Source organism: Ambystoma mexicanum, chromosome 1q (genome assembly GCF_040938575.1).
Source record: "Ambystoma mexicanum isolate Mex_15411 chromosome 1q, UKY_AmexF1_1, whole genome shotgun sequence".
NCBI classification, from domain to species: domain Eukaryota; kingdom Metazoa; phylum Chordata; class Amphibia; order Caudata; family Ambystomatidae; genus Ambystoma; species Ambystoma mexicanum.
Genome location: NC_090922.1, coordinates 68,666,394 through 68,688,851, shown reverse-complemented (window position 1 = coordinate 68,688,851; position 22,458 = coordinate 68,666,394). Strand labels below are relative to the sequence as shown.

General features: G+C 46.2%; 1 protein-coding gene across 2 annotated transcripts in view; it reads left to right on the top strand.

The window, feature by feature from the left end:
• TANGO6 (transport and golgi organization 6 homolog) overlaps window positions 1-22,458 on the top strand; it is a 1,470,654-nt gene that overhangs the window by 1,039,836 nt on the left and 408,360 nt on the right. The gene's annotated exons all lie outside the window — the stretch shown is intronic.

Below are 22,458 nucleotides of genomic sequence, written 5' to 3'. Positions count from 1 at the left end.
CTATCAAGTTGTAACAGCTCTCAACAGGGCCTTCGAATGCAGAAGATTGTACAAGGCTTTCCATATGTTCTCCATCAATTTATTTCAGATCATTTTGGTAGAAAGCCATTTTGTGGAACAATTTTCTGAACTTATTTATACTTTATTCTAAACAAGTTGTATTATTATAAACCGTCCTCATTATGTTGGAAAGACTTTACAAGCACTGATGGATGATGCAAAACTCTAGGACTCCATCACGAAGGGAACAGTACTTTGAGTTCCTTTAAAGATAAGTAACCTTACTATGCAACATCACGGTTCATAGACATAATTTCGAATACAAAATATTCGAAAGTCAAAAAGTCGAAAAAAAAATGTCGAAAAAAAAAATGTCGAATTTTTTTTAATGACATTTTTTTTTCGAAATGGGGGGGTTCCCCCCCAACCCCCCTTTTTTTTATTTTTACCTATTTTTTTCACAGAAACTAGAGCCAAAAAAAAAATATCGAAAAAAAAAACAATTCGACATTTTTTTTTTCGACATTTTTGATTAGACTTTTTTTACTTTCGAAATTATGTTTTCGAAATTATGACTGGACACCCAACATCACATTTCAAAATCTATGACCTTGCCAATGTGTTCACGCACAGAGGGAAAAGATTGTGGGATTGTGTTCAATAAAGTGTGGCAAAGCCATGCGTGTGTTGCCCATTGAGGGAGACGGGGGAACTCTGTAGCCCTGAAGAGCCTTCCGTTATTTTATACAAACTCGGGAGGCGATACATGGAGGATGCCCCAGATCTCTCCCAGTCTTACCTCTGGCACTTCAAGAGTACGGCAGCTGCCAAAATCAGAAAAGAAACCTAGATCATCCATGGAGAAATATTTATTTTGGGAGGAGAAAATAAGAATCCAGTGATGGGTTCAGAGGTCTGCATTGCTCCATGTGCGAAGCAACTCCGCCCCTGGCAAGGTGTTAAACATATGCAAGTCAAGTGGGTGTTTTGACATACATTACAGCTCCAGTTCGCATTTCCTTGCATGTAGAGGAATTTTAGAATCTGTGCACTAAAGGTTTGCATGCCCCTGCATGGAACACGGACCAGAGCCAAATGGAAAATGCATTCAGTCAAGACACAACTACTTGACCTCAACATGGACGACAGGGATTTTGCAAGCTGGGGGTCCCAGGGCATGGGCCTATTCTAATTGGTGAAACACACATCCCAGTTTGAAAGTCAGCAATCGTGATGGTCAGCCAACTGGGGAGGATGCTGAACCATTGGGCAACATACACTCCGAAATAACTTGCTGTTGTGGAAACTGACCCGCTAAACCGAGCACCCATTGGAACAATTACTCCTAAAGACACCTTTTAAAAAAAGGAACAACGCTCCTAACTTTAAGGACAGCATTCCAGAGGGAGATTTGTGTTGTGGATAGAGCAGTAGGAGGAGAATCGGAAGGAAAGCTAGAGAGGCTGCATCTGTATTGGCCAAGTAGTTAAAGATGTCCGGAACAGCCACACTGTTGATCAGCCAGGTTGAAAGGGAAGGCTAGCTTAGAGCCTACTAGAAAGCTTGGCCAAAATGCTGATGGGGACCAGTCCTTGATGGAAAAAAGCTGTCCATCGTACTGGGGACTCTAGCTCAGACACTGGTTCCAGCATCAAAGCTACCAGGCATTTGCCATAATGAGGTAACTCATATTGCGGGGGGCCTACCCAGAGGTAACCAATTAAGAGTGGGAATTCCCAACTAGAAAGAACCCTGAGACCTATAGGGTGAGCTACAGGTAATGCTCCGGTGTTGAGATGTATTTCCAAAATGGGCCCTGGTGGGAGGATTTTGAGAGGCCACCTTATTATGGTGAACCGGGAAGAGATTGAGGTTAGTCAAAAACACAGTCAAGCTAGGTAGCAGAGCAGTCAAGGCTTAGTCTCAGGAAAACTGTGAGTGTTGTCTAGGACTACAATGAGCCACAGAGAACACCACCAGTGATTCCAGTTAGACAGTAGGCATATAATATGATATGACATATATAACGCGCCTGTACACAAGCATTTCTAGACAAGACAAGGAGGGGGAAACAAAGTGAGGACAAAACAGCAATCTTACTAGGCCTTGTGTCATTCAGATCTCGCAAGGGCAGGGAAGGTGAGAAGTGCTAGGGGAAGGGAGAATTGTGGGTAACTCAAGTGCAGCCAGTGGGTGGCTCATAAGTGCAGAGAGAAGGGACTGTAGGGTTGCAGGTACATACCCTTTAGTGCTGGGGGAGCCCGGAGGCAGTGCAAGGGCAACTGGACATGCAGGAACCTGGGCCCGAGTTCAGAGGGTATCCAAGTGACCAAAATACAAATTATTTTTAGGCCTTTAGTTACACACCAAGCATAGTAAAATCACAGGAAGGTAGTGTCACATAAATACTTGTGTACACATTCACCATTAGGAGAAATAGAGTTGCATATCAATACAGGTGAGCAGTCTGATGTAAAGAAAATAGGCGGAACTCTTACAATCAACACAATAACATGTTCCTACAGTTTTGATAAATCCAACCCTAACATGGTTTGGAGCCTTGTGCCCAAAAGCCACCAGTTCCAAAGTGTACGCTTCTTCAGGTACGTTTATATAGAAAGAATGCATTGGGCTTTGGTGGTGATTATAGCAAAGTTATATAAAAAGCTCAGTAAAGTTCAGCTAAGTACTTACTCTATCTAGCACACTAGGATCATCAGCCTAGGGAAGGATCCTTAAACCAGGTTCCATTGCCAAAGGTCAGGACTTTATGCCCAGTGTAACCCTATGGAGAATATGGGGTGGGGAAGAAACAGGTATGTTAACGTACCCCCCTGAAACTGCAGGTGTTCTGAAATCCATTGGGGTACAATCTTATGAGCTTGGTCCATTCGATGAAGGCCCAGGCGTTGCGGGTGCAGAGCTCACTTTCGGCACAGGGATTTTGTTTCGGACGGCATGGTGCACATTAATGTGTTCCAGTCAGCTTCCAGTTGAAAACCCAAAACAATGAAAGATGAAGACTTCTGTGGTGTAGACTCCCTCAGGATACCTCACAGGATTGAAGGAGTGTTGCAACGGGAGTCACCACCGCCAGGCAGGTACAGGCGATCCTACAGCAGCAAACACAGAAGCAGGTCCAACAAAGCTTCCCTTGGCGTGATACAGCTGAAAATGCAGGAGCAGGTGACTTGTGGCACAAACTGAAGATCTGCAAAGTTCTAAGGCTCTGCCCAGAACAGCGGCTGCAGTGAGGTAGCCCAGGAGGCTCAGCAGGCACAGATCCTGTTCTCACCGGTCAAAGGGTTACAGCACCAACAAAGGCCTTCTTAAGATCATGCAGATGAGCAGGGCTTCTTCAGGACAACACGAGTTGGTGCTGGTCAGCTTCAGAGTGTTGGGGGGAGAAGTGGTCTTTCCCACCCCCCTTACCATTACTGCATTGACCAGACGCAGTATACGCTAAAGGGGGAGAAGCCCCCACCCTCCTCTTTATCTTCTGCACTACATAATATTAGTAAACAAACAAATAACTAAGTCTTTGTCATGGCCTAGCAACTCCATTTTGTGCTACACCAAACACCATCTTTTAGTAGGCCCAAGAATGATCTCTCAGCAGTCACGACTCTCCCTTGCCCAGCACTGCGCACAGACAGGCCGAGCCCCCTCTGCCTCCTGCCAGCTCCACACAAGCCTTGTTCTCATGGAAGTCCAGCCATTCAGTATTGCAACATTTAGTATCCTTTAGTGTCAGATGAGCTCATTGCACTGTGTGAGACCAGAACAGGCCACAGGCCATGTGCCCATCCATCTACACTAACCTGCCCATGCTCCCTCGACCCCCACCAGACCACGGGCCATCAGTCCCTCGCCCCTCTACTTTTGATGTAGATATGCATCTGGCCCCTTGCAGTGACCATTCCAGGACACCCACCATAGCCATAATCCTAAGCACCAATATGTCCTCCCCAAAACAAACACATGTCTATCTGTATCATGAGGCATCAGGTAGATCAAAACGAACGAGAACGACACCTGGATCTGGGGTACCATGTTTTATGTGCCCTTGAGCACAAGGGTCGGAATGCCAATATATCTGCTAATGACCTGAAAGTATCCCCATTCATGCAATGATTTTTATGTTTGCCATTACTGTTATGAAATCAGTTCCTGTTGTATTAGCTTAGTTAGATAGCATTGTAGCGCCTCTTTGCCCTGACCTTCACCGCGATGATGAGCCCAGCTGACCACGTGCACTGTGACTGACGAAGAGACAGTAACCAATGGAACCCAGGCATCCCATATGGAGCTGGGATTAGTATACATAACAAGCCAATTGACTTTGTTACCTATATGTGATGTCACAGCTGATGCTTGATGCCTTTTTAAAGTGCTGCCCGTGTATCTGTCGGCAGAGCGCTCTCGGGCAGCAGAGTTCTCTGCATGCATACTATATCTTATATATATATATATATTTGTTTCACTTGCAATTAATCTCCTGGTCTGATTCCATCATGGTGTGTGTCCATTATTTGGTCTATTGGATATGACCTGTTGTGAGGAGTATACCTTCAAGAGTTAGTCTTCAGGTTGTCAGCGGGCTGCTTTCATATAATTCTTGGCTCTAATCATGATCTGATGAACAGTTTTAGGCAAGATTCTGGCTGGAAGCAAGCTGGGGCAACATGGCGAACAAAAGAGTCTCGAACTTTGTATCTTTTCAAAGAAAACTCTTTATTAAGCAAAAAAGCAGGGTTTAAGGAACACAGTGAAGTTTTCAAACCTAAGTGATTTATCAGTCCTTCCCTCTATAAATAGCGCAAACTTAAGTGCAGTTTACCTATAAAGTAACAAGATGCCTAAACTACTAAAAACCCTAAACTAAAATCACCTGTCATAACTAATACTCAACTTAAAATAAAGGTTTCCTGAATCAAAGGTTCCTAAAAAGTGAGTTGTTGTAATAGCCAAATCAAATGGTGCAGTGAGGAAAATAAAGTCCTTCCCTTAGGTGAAAAGTGTTGAAGGTAAAATATCTAACTTGAAGTCCTCTCCTGAATGAACAAAGTCCAGCAATTCAACAAGGTCTTCTCTTAGGGTTACATTGGGTATACAACCAACGGGGCAGTTACCAGAAGAACTCAAACTGGGACCTGTAGCTACCTTCCAGGTTCAGGGCCTCTTAATGGATTGATCAGCTGGATCCTGCACTTTGGTTCTTTATTTCAGTCCTCTGGGTCATCCCTCGCTCTCTCGATCTCTTGATTGTTTTGGTATGTTGCCCCCAACCTCCTGTTGGGGTTATGGGATTTGTCTCTCTTTTCCAGCCTTTATCTTCTGCACCCCTCTGCTTCCAGGGGTCTTTTGTGCCCAAACTCTTGTTGGGGTTTGTTATCCTTCTTACTCTATTTGACCATACTCTTGTCTTCCTTTCGGGGGCTTTGAATCTCCCCTGTCTCCCCTCAGGGGTGCTGGTCAGTCTCTCGAGCCTCTGTCTCTTAGCCCCTTCGTGGGGTATTTTCACTTCATACTTGGTGGCCCTTTTTGCTGAGATTTTTTCTTTCCTTTTGCGGTGCCCCTCTCCTCTTTAAGGAATCTTTGCTTTTGCCCCTCTTCTCTCTATTGGGGTCTTGATTTGCCCCACTTCTCTTCAGGTGTCCTGCTTCTGTTCAGGTCTCTACCCAAGGTCTTGGTAAGTTTTTTTCCTTAGCTTCTTCCCAGGCTGGTCAGCTCTTCTCCCTTTTACATTTAAGTGGTGCTGCAAGGGTGCTCTCCTTCCCCCGGTCCGTCAGTTTCCTCCTGGATCTTCAGGTAGCTTCCAGGCAGGCAGTGCTCAAGGGTAGCCCAGGCTCCTTCGACCAGGCAGCAACTCCTCTTCCTTCAGGATACAGCTCCTCTTCATTTACCAGCGTCTGGAGAAGTAGTACGGGAACCTGTCCCAAACTGAAACAAGTTCAGAGTGAGCTGGCTCTACTTTTATAGCCATACTCCTCCTCTTCCTGTTGGTCGCTTATAGGTGGGAAAGCCCTGTTCGCAGGATTGGATGGCAGGGTGTTACCTCTCTAGTACTCCTGTTTCCGGCTCTGTCTATTGACCAATTTGAACTTCTGTTAGTTCAATTAAGGTTTTTTGTTTTCTTATTTTCTTTTATTCTTGTTTTTATCCTGGGGTCCTTTTGAATATAATTTTTCCTATCCTTTGGGCGCATGGTTTTATTTTGTTAATTTATAAACCCCTTATATTTTGCAGGTTCCTCTATGGGGATTTGAACCTGTGTCCTCCATAGGCTCTATGGTGTGCCAAACCTCCTGGCTTATCCTAGTGTTGCCCGAGGAAAAAGCTGGGGCATATCATCTGAGGCCCTGCAGCGCCTCTCTACCTGTGTCTCCTCTTCCATCCTACAGAGCAGAACACTGTCCCAGCGCTCCAGAACAGGCATGCCATGTGGCGGACGCCCACCTATTCCTCTACAGGGTGCAAGCTGCGCCACATACATCCGCCATCCCACCCGGCGTTCTGCTCCATCAACCAGTGCCGCCATCACAGCCAGGCAGTCATTGATGACTCTTGTAGGGATAGCGCTACCACAATTCAGCAAAAAGCCCAAGTCCACCAATGGTAAGGATCTGCACCACTCAAGCAGCCAGGATTAGACACCCACTGGTCATCACGTGCCCAGCAACACTTTTTATGCACCAAAGGATGTGGATTCGGACGACAGTCCCAGACCCTTTCGCCGGCTCTCACACACAAAGCCCTTTTGCCCGCGAAAGCAGCAACTTTCCCCTGGAAAAGGATTTTCATGTAAGGCATTTCCTGACCTGAGAAGGCCGGAAGTAGACTAAACAGCAATATGACCAAAGAACAAGCAAAAAATCTCAATGCATGGTCATTTTAGGGCGCTAGCCACCTTTAGTGGCATTCACAGTAAATGCACAAATGCATGAGTAAAATAACACAAAAACAGTATAAATATCACTGCTGCCACCAGCTTGTCTTAGACGCACATTAAAAGTAACCAAAAAAACATGATATATGGGAGCCACCAGGGGGTGCCGAGATGTTCTGAAGCATCTCCGTCGATCTCCTCCCAAGGGCACCTAAAGGGGATTTTGAGCCCCCCTTGGGCACCTGAGAAAGGAGCACCGACCCCCTCCTCCCCCAGAAGCTTCGTGGACCCCCCAGGCATCAGATGTGTGAAACCCCGATCTTCGGCCAGGTCGAGATGCCCGAGATCTGAGACTGCTTCACTTGGCGAGGAAGCTGTGTGTGGGCCCCTTACCGCCATCTGGCTCGCAGAGATTGTGTGTTGCCCCAGGTGGGGGAAGGGACTATGGCCTTCCTGCTGCTGGAGAGTGGTGGGTGGGTGGATGTGGTGACCCCCCCAGGGGGTTGGGAAGATCCCCGTCTATGCTTGTCTTCTCTCCCTCCTGAGGCGCTAATTGCTTTCCAGTCCAGGCGCACCGAGGGAGCTGGCAGGCGGAGACCCATGATGGATTGGTTCAGTGGCGTGGCGGGGGGCGAGTGGTGCCTGTGCTTACCCTCTCGCGGGCCTGTTGTGAGAGACTTCTGCTCCTGGAGGTCCAACCTGCCCATGCAGCCTGGTGTGATCGAGCCCTGAAGGGGCGGCTGCGGAGGGCGGGCCCTAGTGAACCGGGGAGCGCAGCGCCGATGTGCCCATCCACCCTCCCCCGCCCGGACTGTGGAGAGCTGAAGGTTGCTGGCTGCGGCGTGAGGGGGCCGGGAAGCTGCCTTCCATCGTGGTGGGGGGTGGGGGTGTTTCTCCCTCTTGCCTGAGCCTCTCCTGGTCTTCTGTGGAGGCAATCTCATTCCAGCGAGGGCAGCCTCTCTTTTCGGGCAGGTCAGGAGCAGCTGTTCCTCGTTTCGTGGACCGCAAGCTTGTGTACTCCTTCACCCTTCACCGGTGCACACCTTCCCTGATCGCCTGCCACCAGCTGGCCCTCACCTGTGGCAGCTCCGTCCTTTGGTCTTTTGTGTAGTCGGACCTGGGCCATGGAGTTTTAAAAAAAAAATGTTTTTCTTCTTCTCAAACGGGGAGCTCGGAGGACAGGACACTTCTTGGAATTCCCGGCCACTCTTCTTCAATACTAGCCAGAACCCCCAGCCTCTCTTCTATCCACCCCCCGCCTTCAGTCCTCTTTAACAGATCCTGCTGTGGCTGGAGGCTTCAGGAGCTGGGCTCCCTGCGGGCCTGTCTTGGGGGTGAGCCTGATTGGACTGCGAATTGCTTGCCTGGGTGCGCCAGTGAGTTCCTCTCTGTCTGTCACACCCCTTTCTTACTGAAATTATCTTTCTTACTACCAGTCTGAGCAGTCTGTTGGTGGCCCACGGCTGGACCTGAGCCCAGGATCCTCTAATGTGTGCTGGATTATAGAGGAAAGGTGATAGTGTGAACTCTTTTGCGTCCACCAGTGTAGAAGCCCGTCTGAACATTCTGAGTTTCCCCGGTCCAATCAGACTCCTTGAACTCCAGCCTCGCCTCGGTGGCCTGATGTTTAGCAATTCCATCCCCCGTGTGGGCTCTCTGGAGGTTTAGCTGAGGTCCCTGGGGGAAACCTTAACAGCACTTTTCCCTGGTGTTTGCCTGCAATGTCTGGTAGGGTCTGCCTTGACCCCCCCCAATGGACTAGGCAAATTCCCTGCAGATGTTCCGCCGCTCCCCATTGGTATCAAGAGAGGACCATATCATGCCTGCCACGGACCAGCCAGAAGCCATGGATGCCCAATCAATGAGTAGGAGTATGGCTGCCCTGTTAGAAGAGATCTGTGGATTCAGGGCAGATATCAGTAAAAGGCTGGACTCGCTAGATAAAAAAGTGGAATCTGTGGATGACTGAGTTCAAGCCCTAGAAGCTAATCAAAACTCGGTGGACCTCCTCGAAACTCAATTCGATATGCGACTATCTGAACTAGAGAGGAGAAAGTCACCCTCAAGCTGGACGACTTAGAAAATAGAGAGCGGCGCTGCAACCTGAGATTTCTGGGCATTCCTGAACGCGAATGGGAGACTCAAGCGGATATCACTAGAATATTGATTGCGGTTGTGAGTAAACTGTTTGATGAAGGGAATGCCAGCGAGCCGACAATTGATAGAGCTCACAGAGCAGGTGCGCCCGCTAGAGGGCCCGATCGATTCTTGCGAAATTTCATTACAACTCCGAAAAGGCCAAGATTCTGGATATGACTGGGAGGGCTCAAAGGTTATGATCTACCAGGATCTCTCCACCCTCATACTGGTGCGCAGGCGGCTCTGCAGCCTAACGAAATGGCTCCAGTCCAGAGCTGTGAGATACAGGTGGGGCCATCCATTTTCGCTCTTATTTGAAGTGGAGGGCTATAAATACTCCCTTGTTATGGAGGGTGACATACAGAGAGTGTCTGGGGAGCTCCTGGGAGACCCCCTCACCCCCGTGTGAGGGCGAAAAGAGCAGTGTGAGCCGCAAGTCAAATGGATTTGCAGAGAGGCGCCGCGTCCGGGGTCACAGAAAATATAGAAGAGTGGCGCCTTCATCTCCCAAACAGCCAGCTACTTGACCTGGTCCTGTGATCCTTTTGCTATGGAGTGACTTGAAAGGGTCCTCAGGGCAGGGGGGCTCCCCCAAAACGTCCTGGGGGCACCCCTGTTGAAAGGTCTCTATGATGGGGGTTTGGTTTATGCATTCTGTTATGAGGCCGGGGGTGGAGGGGTTGGGGGTGGCAGTTGGTGTTGCTTTTTAAATTGGGGGGGGGGGCTTGGAAAATAGCGTTCTTGTCGTGGTTTATTGGTGGCCTGGTCGTGCGGCAAGTTCATTGTCGCAGGGAAGCTAGGCGCTCGGGAAGAGGGAGGGTGGGGGGACAAAGGTTTTTGTTTTCTGGGAATTGGGTTATAAATGTTTGCAACAACCGCTAGGTGTTTAAGCTTGCAGGAGTGTGATCTGTTTAACGGGGGACTAGAGGGGAAGCAGCCAGGGGGGGTGCGTTGGTGGAGCCCGCCCTTCTGTTGGATTAGTGCGTATACAACGATCTCCTGATGGCTGAATTTAGTCACTCGCTGACCTTGGGCTCTTTAAATGTGCAGGCTCTCAACTCTCCCTTTAAGAGATCTCTAGTTGTGAAGGAGTTCAGTAGGTTGAAGCTTGATTTCCTGTTTCTTCAAGAAACTCAGTGGGTGCGGGGAGGTGAACCGACCCTTAAAGCAAGGTTGATACAAAGAGTCGACCACGCTTCATGCCAAGCCAAGAAAAGAGGGGTGGCGATATTGGTTTCTGCGAATGCACACTTTGTAGCGAAGGCCCAATGCAGGGATCCTGAGGGGCGTTATATAATGGTTAATGGAGAGATTAGGGGCGCCAAGGTGTCCATGATCGCTATCTATGCCCCGAACGAAGCTCAGGACCGCTTCTGGGTTGACATGAAGTCCAAAATTATTACCTTGACGCAGGGTGCGATTGTGGTGGGAGGTGATTTCAATATGGTCCTGGACCCTGATCGTGATAGAAAATCTGAACGGCCCTTTATGGACTCTTACGTGCAGAGACGATTAGCGACTGCCTTCCAGAGTACTAACGACGAGTTAAGGCTTAGAGATTCTCACTCGGCTCGAGAGGGCCAAGACCCCCTTATTTACTTTTTTCTCGGGAGCCCATACGTCTTTTTCTAGAATAGACTACATCCTGGTGGACAAGTCTCTTTTTGAACTGATCTCAGCAGTGAGGGTGGAAGCAACTCCCTGGTCGGACCACAACCTAGTTAAATTCCAATTGGGATTCCCCTTGAAAGCTCCTGGGCCGGGGAGGTGGACTTGTAACGACCTCCTCCTGAAGGATAAAGAGCTGTCCCAGTCTCTCCTTGCTACCATTAAGGAGTACTTGTAATCAATGACGATGGGCAAGTGGGGGTGGCAGGGGATTGGGAGGCATTTAAGGCCACAATCAGGGGTGTCCTAATAGAGATGGGGGCAGCGAGGAAGCGGGAGAGGGGCAGGGAGGAGAAACTTCTCAGAGACAAAATCGAGGCGATCCAACCAGGGGGTAGAACAAAATCCCAGATGGTTCCGGATAGGTGGGCTGAGCTCCAACAGCTAAAGGCGAAGCTTGCCACTCTTTTAGTAGAGCAAACTGAGAGGAAACTGTCCTTTCTCAAGCAAAGATACACGGAGAGGGGGGAGAAAGCTGATAAAATTTTAGCCTGGAGGCTGCGAGAGCTCAGGAATAGTAGAAGGGTGGATGTGTTGCTCCTTTCGGGCGGGGCGAGGTGTAGGGATGACCCAGGGATTGCGGAGCAATTTCGCTTATATTACGAGCGCTTGTACAGGACAGAATACAGTGGGGATGGAGCAGACATAGATAGCTTTCTGGACTCAGTGCCAATCCCTTGTCGCCCATCTGAGAAATCAGATTCCCTGGATAGGCCCATTACCCCCCAGGAGGTGAGCGATACTATTAGCTCGATGAAGTCGGGCACAACCCTGGGGACGATGGGTTCTCGTTCCCTTTTATAAATCCTTTAGTTCCGCCCTTGCCCCTTTCCTGTCCAAACTCTTTAACTCAATCTTGGACAATGGCTAATCTATGCTATCGGCCCGCATTGTGGTTATCCTTAAGGAAGGAAAAGATCCGAAGCACTGTCATTCTTACCGCCTGATCTCCCTCCTTAACACGGACGTGAAGGTCTTGGCCAAGCTACTGGCTAATAGACTGGCCCAGCATCTCCCCTCGTTGGTACATGGCGACCAAGTGGGTTTCATCCCTGGGAGGCAAGGGGGTGGTAATATCAGGAAATCATTGGACCTGATGCATGAAGTAGCTACCACAAATGAGGAGGCCTACCTCCTATCATTAGACTCAGAAAAGGCCTTCAACCGTGTTGAGTGGGTCTACATGAGCAAGGTCTTGCAGAAGATGGGGTTAGGGGTCAAATTCTGCATGTGGATAGCAGCCCTATATAATGGCCCTACGGCGAGAGTGGCAGTTAATGGGGCGGTTTCAGCTACGCTTTCCTTCTCCAGGGGAACTCGACAGGGCTGCCCGATTTCACCCCTTCTCTACGCCCTGGCGATGGAGCCCTTGGCGATAGCTATAAGACATCATCGAGGGATTACGTGGGTCCAGTGCGGGGGTCTCGACTTTAAGCTATCACTATTTGCTGACTACGTCCTGGCATATATAAATAACCTGCATAGCTCTCTCCCAAACCTGCTAGATCTGATTGATTCTTATGGAGCCTTCTCTGGCTTGAAAATTAACTTAGGGAAATCTTCCTTGATGGCAATTAGACCCAAGGCTGGGATTGAGGGGGAGAGACTTGGTGGGAGGGATCAGATTTGAGCGGAAGGTCACGTCTTATCTGGGGGGTCTCCTCCCCTGAGACCTGTCCCTCCTTTTCGAAGTAAACTTTCCTCCTATCCTCGATAAGACTAAGTCTGATTTACTGCGATGGGCCCCTTGATGCTCTCCTGGTTTGGGCGGATGGTTTCCGTCAAGATGAACATTCTCCTTCGGCTCCTGTAGCTCTTTTCCTCCCTCCCGGTCGCAGTGCCTGACTCTTTCTTAAATTCCCTTAATTCAAGGGTTCAACGCTTTGTTTGGAAGGGTAAGAAACCTAGGGTTAAGATGGCGACCCTGATGCTCCCGAGATCTTGCGGCGGGTTTGGCTTGCCTGACTTCCGCCTTTATTATAAGGCTGCACAATTAGGGTAATGTTGGAACACTCAAGAGATGATATGAGAACCTATTGGTCCTATATCGAGGACGTTCACGCCCATTCCAGAAAAGTGCGGGACCTCCTATGGTCCCCCAACAAGAGCATTCCAAGTAATGTCAGGCGTCACCCCATCTTGTCGGTTTTATGGGCGCTATGGAGGGACGACGGGGACAATCGTTCTCTCTCTTCTTGGTCTTCCCCCTATTCTTCTCTGTGGGGACCCCCCTCAACCTTGGCAAAAGGGGTTTTTGTGGAACGCAAAGGTGGTCGGATGCCGGCCTTGAGTGCGCAGCGCATCTATTTCTTCAAGGTGCATTCATTGAGTATAATAACTTGGCAGAAGTCTTAGGGGACGCTCCGATGTCGATCTTTGATTATCTCCGGGTGAAGTTGATTCTGACCGATACCCAATGGGTGGAAGATCTGGTTCGTCCACTTACCTCACTAGAAAAGGTCATTGTGGAGTCCACATCGAGGAGAGGGTCTCTGTCTAAATTCTATAACTCGTTAATCACAGTGAATGTGGAGGGTAAGCAGAGTTTTAAGAAGCAGTGGGAGACAAGGGTTGGGAAGGAGGTGGATGAATCTACCTGGCATACTATCTTTAAATCCCTTTTCTCTAGTTCCCTATAAACGGCAGCTATGGAGCACAACTTTAAGATACTTCACGCTTGGCACCTCACGCCAGAGAGGCTGGCGAAAATGTACCCTGGGGTGTCCCCACTTTGTCCGAGACAATGTGGCCAGCATGGAACGTGGTTCCATCTCTGGTGGGCGTGCCCGGCGATACAGGTGTATTGGTCAGAGCTGCTGGGCTGGATTAAAGAGATCACAGGTGCTTCCCTGCCTATGCTCCCCCTTGATCTTCTCTTTGGCGTCCCAGCTTCGGAGGAAGACTTGGAGTCCCTGCTGAGGGTGGTACAGGCAATGTTGCGGGCAGGGAGGATTGTCCTGGCTCAGAAGTGGAAATGCGCTTCGGTGCCCTCCATGGCAGATTGGCTGGCTAAACTGTGGATGATTTTTACTTACGAAAAACTCACAGCCCTGACCCACGATACTATGAAGGCCTTTCTCCTAGATTGGACAGTAGTCTTGCTCCACGAAGACTGTGTATCAATGAGACTCTGAAGTCTGCTGGAAGAGGGTGAACTATGCTCTGTGTATTCTTTCCAACATTTGAATCCTCTTTCTTATTTAGTCTGGTTAAAACCAAGGTGTCAGCCCTTGAAACTTGCTTGGTCCCTAGTAGAGTTGCTACTGATTCTCCTGCTTCCTTAGGGGTTCGGTTGTTATTGTGCGGTGCGTGGGAGGGGGAGGAGGGAGATTATTTGCTGTTCTTTTTGTGTTTTATTTAATGTGAATTGTTGAAGTGCACTTATTTGGAAAATGCTTAATAAAATTTAAGTTGACAAAAATACATGATATATAAAGTTATAAGGATACAAAGTATCCTAAGTGCAGTTCACTGTAAGGTGATGTGAGAAATTGTAAAAAATACAAGACTTCACAATGAGAGACATAGTCTCTCATTACTGACAGTCTTACCGACTAGTCAGTTTCCCCATAAGAATTAGCAAAACAGGTAAGGGAAGTAAAGCTTTACTGACCTCCCAAAAAGTCAGGCCATGGTTAAAAACAAGCAAAAAGAATGGGGTCCCATAGAAATCTATGGAGGGAAAGGTGGCAAAAGAACATCTTTCCTAACATGCGGTAATGCACTAGAAAACTGCAATGGCAAAAGAGGTGCAATACAGGTCTTGCCCTTGTAGGCATTTTAAGGTTACAGACTACAAGATATAATTGTCTGAAGGTCAAGAACGTTGTGCACTGGCGCATTTAAAAATCACAGAGACTGTGAGTAATCTGCAAAATGTTAACTCTTGGGCATGGCTGCTGCAGGAGCATGTGATTTAGTCCAGGAAACTGAAATTGGACTTGGGGCACTAGGTCCTATTAGAATAGAGCCTCAGTTGATCTTGGCCAATATTTTCCTTTGCCATCTGAATACTGTTTTCCATAGAAAGCTTCTGATTTTGTTGTTGGACTTGCCCTCAGGTCCAATCAGTGTTTGTCACCTCTTACCCCAACCCTAGGACTCATAGGGGAATAGAGGGTCAGAGAGAACGCCAAGCCAATGATTCTTATTTTTCAATTAAATGTTTCTTTTTTAAAGTGTTGTCTTTGTGCTAAGTGCACACAAGTTGCAATGTGACCTGGCCATTTTTGCATTTAGAGCACCAGCTAGTGATTTGTGTTCTAGACAAAACCACAAATGTTTTGTTATCCGTTATGTTCTTTGTCATATTAGTGTGTGTGTGTATACATACATGTATGGTGGGATGTCCTAGCAGTATTCTTCACACAACTGAAGCTTTCATAACAGTATCTATCTTTGCACCTATCTCGCTACAATAAACTTGTGCTTTTTCATAATATTACACATTACAAACATTCTGCTTTTTCTGTTACTATTTTTTGTTAATATTACATGTTAAAAGGTTTCTGCTTATTCATGTGCTTGTAAGTAATATTACACATTATGAGCATTCTGTGCATGTAAAATATATAAATTCCTATTTTTGTACAGCTTAATATCTGAATATTGGCTGATGTGATTCAATTTTAAGCATAAAAATGCTAATAAGTGTTCATGAGTGCCAATAATCTTAAACATTGAATCAGTCTATCATGCATTAGGCTTGTTTATCCAGGGGCCAATCTGTCTGTGTTTGGGTCTGTATATCTGTCAATGAGCCTATCTCACATTACACATTAACATTCCATATATTCACTACAAGAGTTATTATGTTCTGCTATAGGGAACATTCAATCTATGGGTTTACCATTACACAAAAAGTACACATTACAAATTTTCACTAAGCTTTGCTATTGTTAGTTGTGTGTCAAATGTGGCATGGATATTGTAAGGATTTGTTGTGAACTAGTAATTTTAGTCAGTGTGGGTGTATATTTTTAGGTAATTTAATCTGAGGTGTTATAGTATTCATTTTTATTTAAATTGTGATTTGGATTTTAGAATATTTGGTATGTTTGCCATGCTGGTTTCTCATTGGTGAACATTGTCAAAATATACGTGCATGCTGATGTTACTTTTTTGTTGTCATTTGTGAGGTTACGTTAAAGTTCCAGCAAAGTTAGTTTTATTTAGTTATGGTGAGAGTTTAATAATTTGTGAAACTCTTAACACTGGCATTCCCAACATATACAGATTTTAACTCATTATAGATAGTTGGTTTAACTTTAAAACAATATTTTCTCTTTTTTTAAGTGAGTATTGTATTTGTTGTGTGTGAAATCATTTGACTGATTTCGTGGGATTCTTATTGCAAAATTAATTCCACTAATGTGTGTATTTTATTGTTTGGGAAATACTTTTTAATGATTCACATATATTTGGGTTATAAAGCATAACATACTTTAGTTGATTTATTGATACAGTAATGATTTACATAACCATTGAAGATAGTTGATGCTTCCTATTTTGATATTGTGGTTGTGATGGATGAGTGATTAGGTTGTTTTAGAGCTATACTTAAAGGAAATGTTACTGGAATAATACCTAGTTGCAAATTAGTTTTTGATATGTAGGTTATGAATTATTCATATGTTAAGAATGTGGATACTTTACAGGGCATACATTAGTTTTACAAAATTGATTAGCAGAGTTTCCTAATAAAAATTGTCTTTATTAGTAAACAAACCTATTTGATTAACAGTGTTGTACTAATATTTGTAATGTCACCAGAAGGTATTTGTCCCCAAGGCATAAAATAAGCCTTAATACAGAATTTCTGTGTCCCGCTGAAGTAATACGTTAGTGAGATGAGCCAAGCCTTCCAAATTCCACTGGACCTGCAGCTCGTGTAACTTAGTTTACCTACTCGAACTAAGAGAAATGCACTTGACCCATGGTAACGGATGACAACAAAATGTAAATACCCTTTTTGTAACATTGCACATGTCACCACAAATCGACTTTGTTTGGCACACTGCTACCACCAAGAAGCCAGCCATTCACAGTGAAACTTTTATTTGACATTCATTGCAAACAAACTAAATGTTAAATACAAGTTTCAAGCACCCTCTGCAAATGGTACTCGCTGTTCATAAAATCTAATCAACTATGTGAGTGGGCAAGCAGATTTTGCAAACCCTGTATGAGTGTCTGTAAAATGTGAAAGGTCACCTGCATGAACACAAATAAATAGATATGATAAAAAAAGGCTCTGAAAACGGTTTGGCCAGCTCCCTCCAATCATAATCAGACCAAAGCAAGCTCTGGAGGCTACCTAAAGTGTTAAGATAGAATGTCGAGGAGTATGGGATCAGCTCATGGGGTGAGAACCAGTTGCATAGATGTATGCAACCATCAAGTAACAGAACTGGTTTTGCCATCAAAAGTATTTGGCTGTGTGATCCTGCACATTTCCAAAAGTGTTCACTCGTCAATGAGATGCATCTTTGCCAACAAAATGAAATATAGTTGACACTATGAGATTTAGATACACCAACCTACATTTTACTGTAAAGCATGGAGACAATGCAGTATTTTGTTACAGTAGCAATACTGTAATTATCTTCTATAAATATATAAAAGGGACATTTGTGGATATGGGTTTGTGTCTGTTCAAAATGTTCAGCACACTTTCCAACATGCTACAAACCTGGCATTTGGCATGTGGTTATCCATGGTGTAGACAGTGTAAAAAGTATCAAATATAAATATATGTGTGTCTACATTTTTTGTTGTTTTAGGAATTACTGTGTGTGAAGCACGAGTACAACTGCTTGTACTTTATATAACAACTTATATTTTTAGGAATGGAATTTCAAGACTGTCTTTAAAATAAATGAAAGTTAACACATACTGGTCTTTGTCAGGCAGGATATAGTTAACTTGATAAAAATTACATCCTGATTACTTCTGGTTTGCAATTATTTGAAAAAGAAAATAATCTTGCCTAGCACTCCAACACAGGCCTAAGGCACTTAAGAGTGGAGGAGATGAGTACTGCTGCACTCTCTTCATTAGCCCCTTTGAACTTGCAGTGAACAAAGAAAAAAGGGTGGAGGGAGACCTGAGAAATACAGGGTGATCTGTGTTTTCATTGAACAGGGTAGCTCAAATAGCTAGTGCCAATTTAATTAGCAAATTGCTATGCAACGCTACTTATTTTATGCTTTGCTTTACAAAGACACACATGGTCACTTGCTTTGACTCATACTGTGAAGATCCCCTAAACAATGCATTGATTGAACACTTGTAACCCCTTGGCGGATTTAGACCAATTAAGAAACAACTTGGACACAGTATTGCAGATTCTCCTTTTGGGGGTTTGGGGTCGGTTTTGCCCCCGAAAAACCTTTATATCTCCCGTGGTGCTTTGCAGCAGAGACACTCAGAGGCTTTTTAGAAATTAAAAGGTATCATCTTTTATTTATTTTTGCTCAATGCGTGCGATTCCTAATGGAATTTGAAAATTAAAAGTGCTAAAAAAGCCATTTGCAGGCGGACGTGGGGTGCATTCACATCAGGCTATGGGTGCGAAGTGGGAACAAGACAACATTGGAATTGGGGGATTTTGGGCTGGACAGTTGAGGCCATTTCTGGTCGAAAATGTTCCTCATCAATGGAATTTCGTAGCTATCTCGCAAGATTACCATATCAACCTCACAAGAATAGCTCTAAAAAAGAAAATTCTTCTCACAAACAGAAAAGTGAAAGGTAGTAATAGGAAATGGTCATAGAGGGAAAACACAATGGAATGGAGGGGATGGGTGTCAAGAAAAGATGTAGTGTGGGACACATGGTGAGTTTTTCAGTTAAAATCATTTTCCTGTTACTGCAGGAATCGGCATACTGGGCAATGACTAGAAAATGCCCTGCACACGCCTCACAGATGACATAACAAATGGCGTCATCAATTACATCACAGATATCATCACATCTGGCCTCACCGATCTGTAGAGATCCTAACAAAAAATGCTTACTAGGGGTTGTGTTTAGGGTATTGCAGCCAACATATGCAGATTTACAGGTAGGCCTCATGAACCAGGTCATGTTTCAGAGGAACAGGGGTTTGACATCCCCTTGTTTGTTGATATAGTACATACAAATTGTATTGTTTGTCTGAATCGGCACAAACCTGAAGGAAGGCAGGACTTCAGTGCCAAGAAAATGGCATTAACTTACAGCAAGTTGGTATATTCTATATGTTCTAGGGTAGACCACAGATGGTGAACTGACGTGACATGATATATGATATGGCATTTGTAACGTGCCTATACACAAGTGTTTCAAGGCACGACTAGGCAAGGAAGGGGGAAGAGAGGGAGGACGGAGACAACTATCTTACTAGGCCAAGTGACATTGAGTTCACGCAGGGAAGGAGGAGGAGAAAAGTTTCAGGGGTCTTGCAATGTCACCCCCATTCATCCAGAAAGAGTCCCGGCCCTGTATAGACTCAGTAGAGATTTGGGAATGGACTCTCCAGCATCAGTTGTATCTCAACTTCCAGTGGTGGAGAACATGGAGGTGGACAGGCTTAGCAGACTGGTTCTCTCCAATCACGAGTGGGAACTTCCCAATTCAGTCCTTCAATAAATTTTACAGAGGTGGGTCGCTCACTTAATGCATATTTGCCATAGTTACAATGTGAATGTTTTGCATCACTCAAAGGTCGGCTCTCGAGGTGATGCTCTCAGCTCTTCGAACAACAGCTTGATTTAATGCATTTCCCCTAGATTCACACATTACATAAGTGAAACTAAATGACACATGTCTATGTAAGCTTTAATGATTCAGGTGACCCTGCACTGTACATCCAGCTTGTGGTTTTCTGACATTGTGTAGATGGCCCCCAATCTTTCTCCTGGTATTCCTGGAGATTCAATCACAGCAGGGTGGGAGTGGTCTTCATCCCTCCCCTCAATCACTGAGCTTGGTCACCTGGTTTCTGAAGTGCTGACCTTGGGGGATTTCGGTCTTTCAGAGGGTAATCTAAAAGTAGAATAGTCCATTTGTGCCCAGTCACACACTCCACAATGCCACCTAGTAGACATCGAAATTGTCTGTCTTAGAGGCCAGCGCTACTTTTTACATAGCTTAATCAACCTAAGATAGACCTATCAATGGATTGCCTTTCTCCCACAGATTCCTCGTCTGATAGATATTCCCTCTAGCTCTGCTGCTTTGGAATATTTTCGACAGGGGGCGTAGTGGAACTCGACCAGGCCATTGACCGTCGATCTGTCTTGCTCAATATCTGCACTGCGGCTCCGGATGTGACGCCAGGTGTCGTATGTCACTCGCCCCACACCTCACTTCCTTTTTTCCGTGCGCTAACACGCTGCTTGGGAACACAGGCGAGTCTTCGACTCACTCGACATTTTCGTCAAAACCGTTGTGCTTTATCAGTTCCTCAACGCAAGATGTCAGTCGCTCGGGTGTCGGGTTTGAAGCGGAGTTCCGATTGTGGCACCAAGATGTCCATCACTTACCCACATGAGTTGTGCCTCTGGTGCCTTCGGCACAGGTCAAAAGACTGACAGCTGTTGGTTGTGTGCCCAAGTGCAACCCAAATCACTATGCGATCGAGCAACTAAACTCGATCTGGGTCGACCGCTCTCTAAATCACAGGCGCGGTCGATGGTTCGGTCTTTGGAGGCCGAAACTGAGGGATCACCCTGAAAAAGAACGTAGGCGGAAGAAGAAACAGTCCGACTCGAAGCCACTCTTCCTCGTCCTTGTCCCAAAAGAAGAAAAGGCGTCACTGCCACAGTCAGGACTCTGATTCGTCGACGGATGAAGGTAAGCCATTGGCTGGGCCTACCATCCGCCAAGAATAGGAGGATTTCATAATTCTCCAACCTTGACATGTTCAATAAGCATGCTGCAGTCGGCGCGGCTAACCACTCCCCAGCCCCCACGCAGCAGGCTTCTGAGCCAAGAGCGACGCTCGGCATGTCCAACCCCTCTAGTGCCCCTGTACCGACAAAGTTGGCACCGATAAATCTTTCGACACTGAAAGAGGTTCAATGGAAGCCATATCAACACTGTGCATCCAAGGATGCCGACGCTACGGTGTCTCAATCCCGATCGACACTGACATCCACCATATCGGCGCTGAGAGACAAACGATTGTCGAGAAAACATTCACCCCATAACCCAGGTCCGAATTTTTCCATACCATGGCAGGTATCTTTGGCGGTTATGACGCCGATGATCAGGGGGATGTCGACCCTATTTACTTGGGTTCAGGAGGGGTTGATTATTTTGACAACCAAAATCAGCTTTTGCAACTCGCTCAAGTCCTCCATAACGCCAGCAGTCTGGACATCTCTCCAGACCTAGAATTTCACCAATCCCAGCCCTATGTTCATATTACTTCTAAATTCAGGGCTTTAGTAGAAAGGGTGATTGCATTCATCAGTGGCGTCCATACAAGGTTATGACATTACTGACATTTTAGATGAAGGCCACAGAACACAATATGCCTTTAAACCCTGCCATTGCTGATCGTTTAACAATTATGTGGCAACATCCTTGTTCCATTCCTCCCTTCAGCACCACCATTTCTGGGAAATACACACTGGCTAGAGGAGACCCTTCATACCTCTTCTCTCAACCTTCCCCGTAGGGGCTTGTTATGCAGGCTGGTACTGTAGACCTGCATCTTCCACATTCACTCTGCCTCTCAACAGGGAAGCAAACAAAATGATGCCTTAGCAAAGAAAGCATTTACTTCAGGCAGTATGGCCCTTAAAGCTACAAATGTGGCAAGCAGTTTTGCCAAGTGCAGCTTTGGTCTATGGACAGCAGTTGAAAATGCTGCGCAGTGTGTGCCAGAAGGAGAAATGCCTGAGGGCTTCCTACAGCTAGCGGAGGATGGGAAAGAGGTGGCCAGACAGTCGCTGCGAATGGGACTACATGCAGTATGCTCCTTATGGCCAGAAAGCGCACCTCCCACTGGCCAGGCAAGGGCAGAAGCATTTCTCATGCTCCGGAAGGCGAAGAGGGGCTTCCAGAGGCCAGCAGGCAGCGTCAGGGGGGACCCAGCCTCCGAAGCTGCTTTGATTTTCCCCTCTGACAGCACACCGGTTGGAGGAAGGTTGACGGAGCATTTGCTCCAGTGGCAGAGAACTACATAATGGCCTGGGCTCTTCAGCTCATTCAGTGGGGTTATTGTCTGCCATTTGTATAAAATCCACCAGACAGACCGCCCCAAGCCCCAATCCAACCTGCACAGGACCTCCAGGAAGAACTGCAAGCTCTGTTGTTGAAGGTTGCCATGGAAGTTGTACCTCCTGAGCAGAGAGGATCGGGTTGGTATTCCCGGTATATTCTGGTACCCAAGAAGCGAGGAGGTCTCCGTCCATGTTGGGACCTCAGGGCCTTCAACAAGTTCTTGAGCAAGGACAAATTCAGGATGGTGACATTGAGAGAGATTCTCCATGCTCTCGAACTACAGGACTGGCTGGTGTCAATAGACCTACAGGACACTTTTTTTCCATATGCCAATCCATTGAAAGCACAGGAAGTTAATAAAGTTCATCATAGGGGATATGCACTATCAGTTCAAGGTGCTTCCCTTTGGTTTAACCTCCCCCCCCAAGGGTCTTCACCAAGCTCATGGCGGTAGATGCGGCTCATCTCAGGAGATACAGGGTCCACATATTTCCATATCTGGACGACTGGCTTATCTGAGGGAAGTCTACAGTGTAGGTATTGTCAAA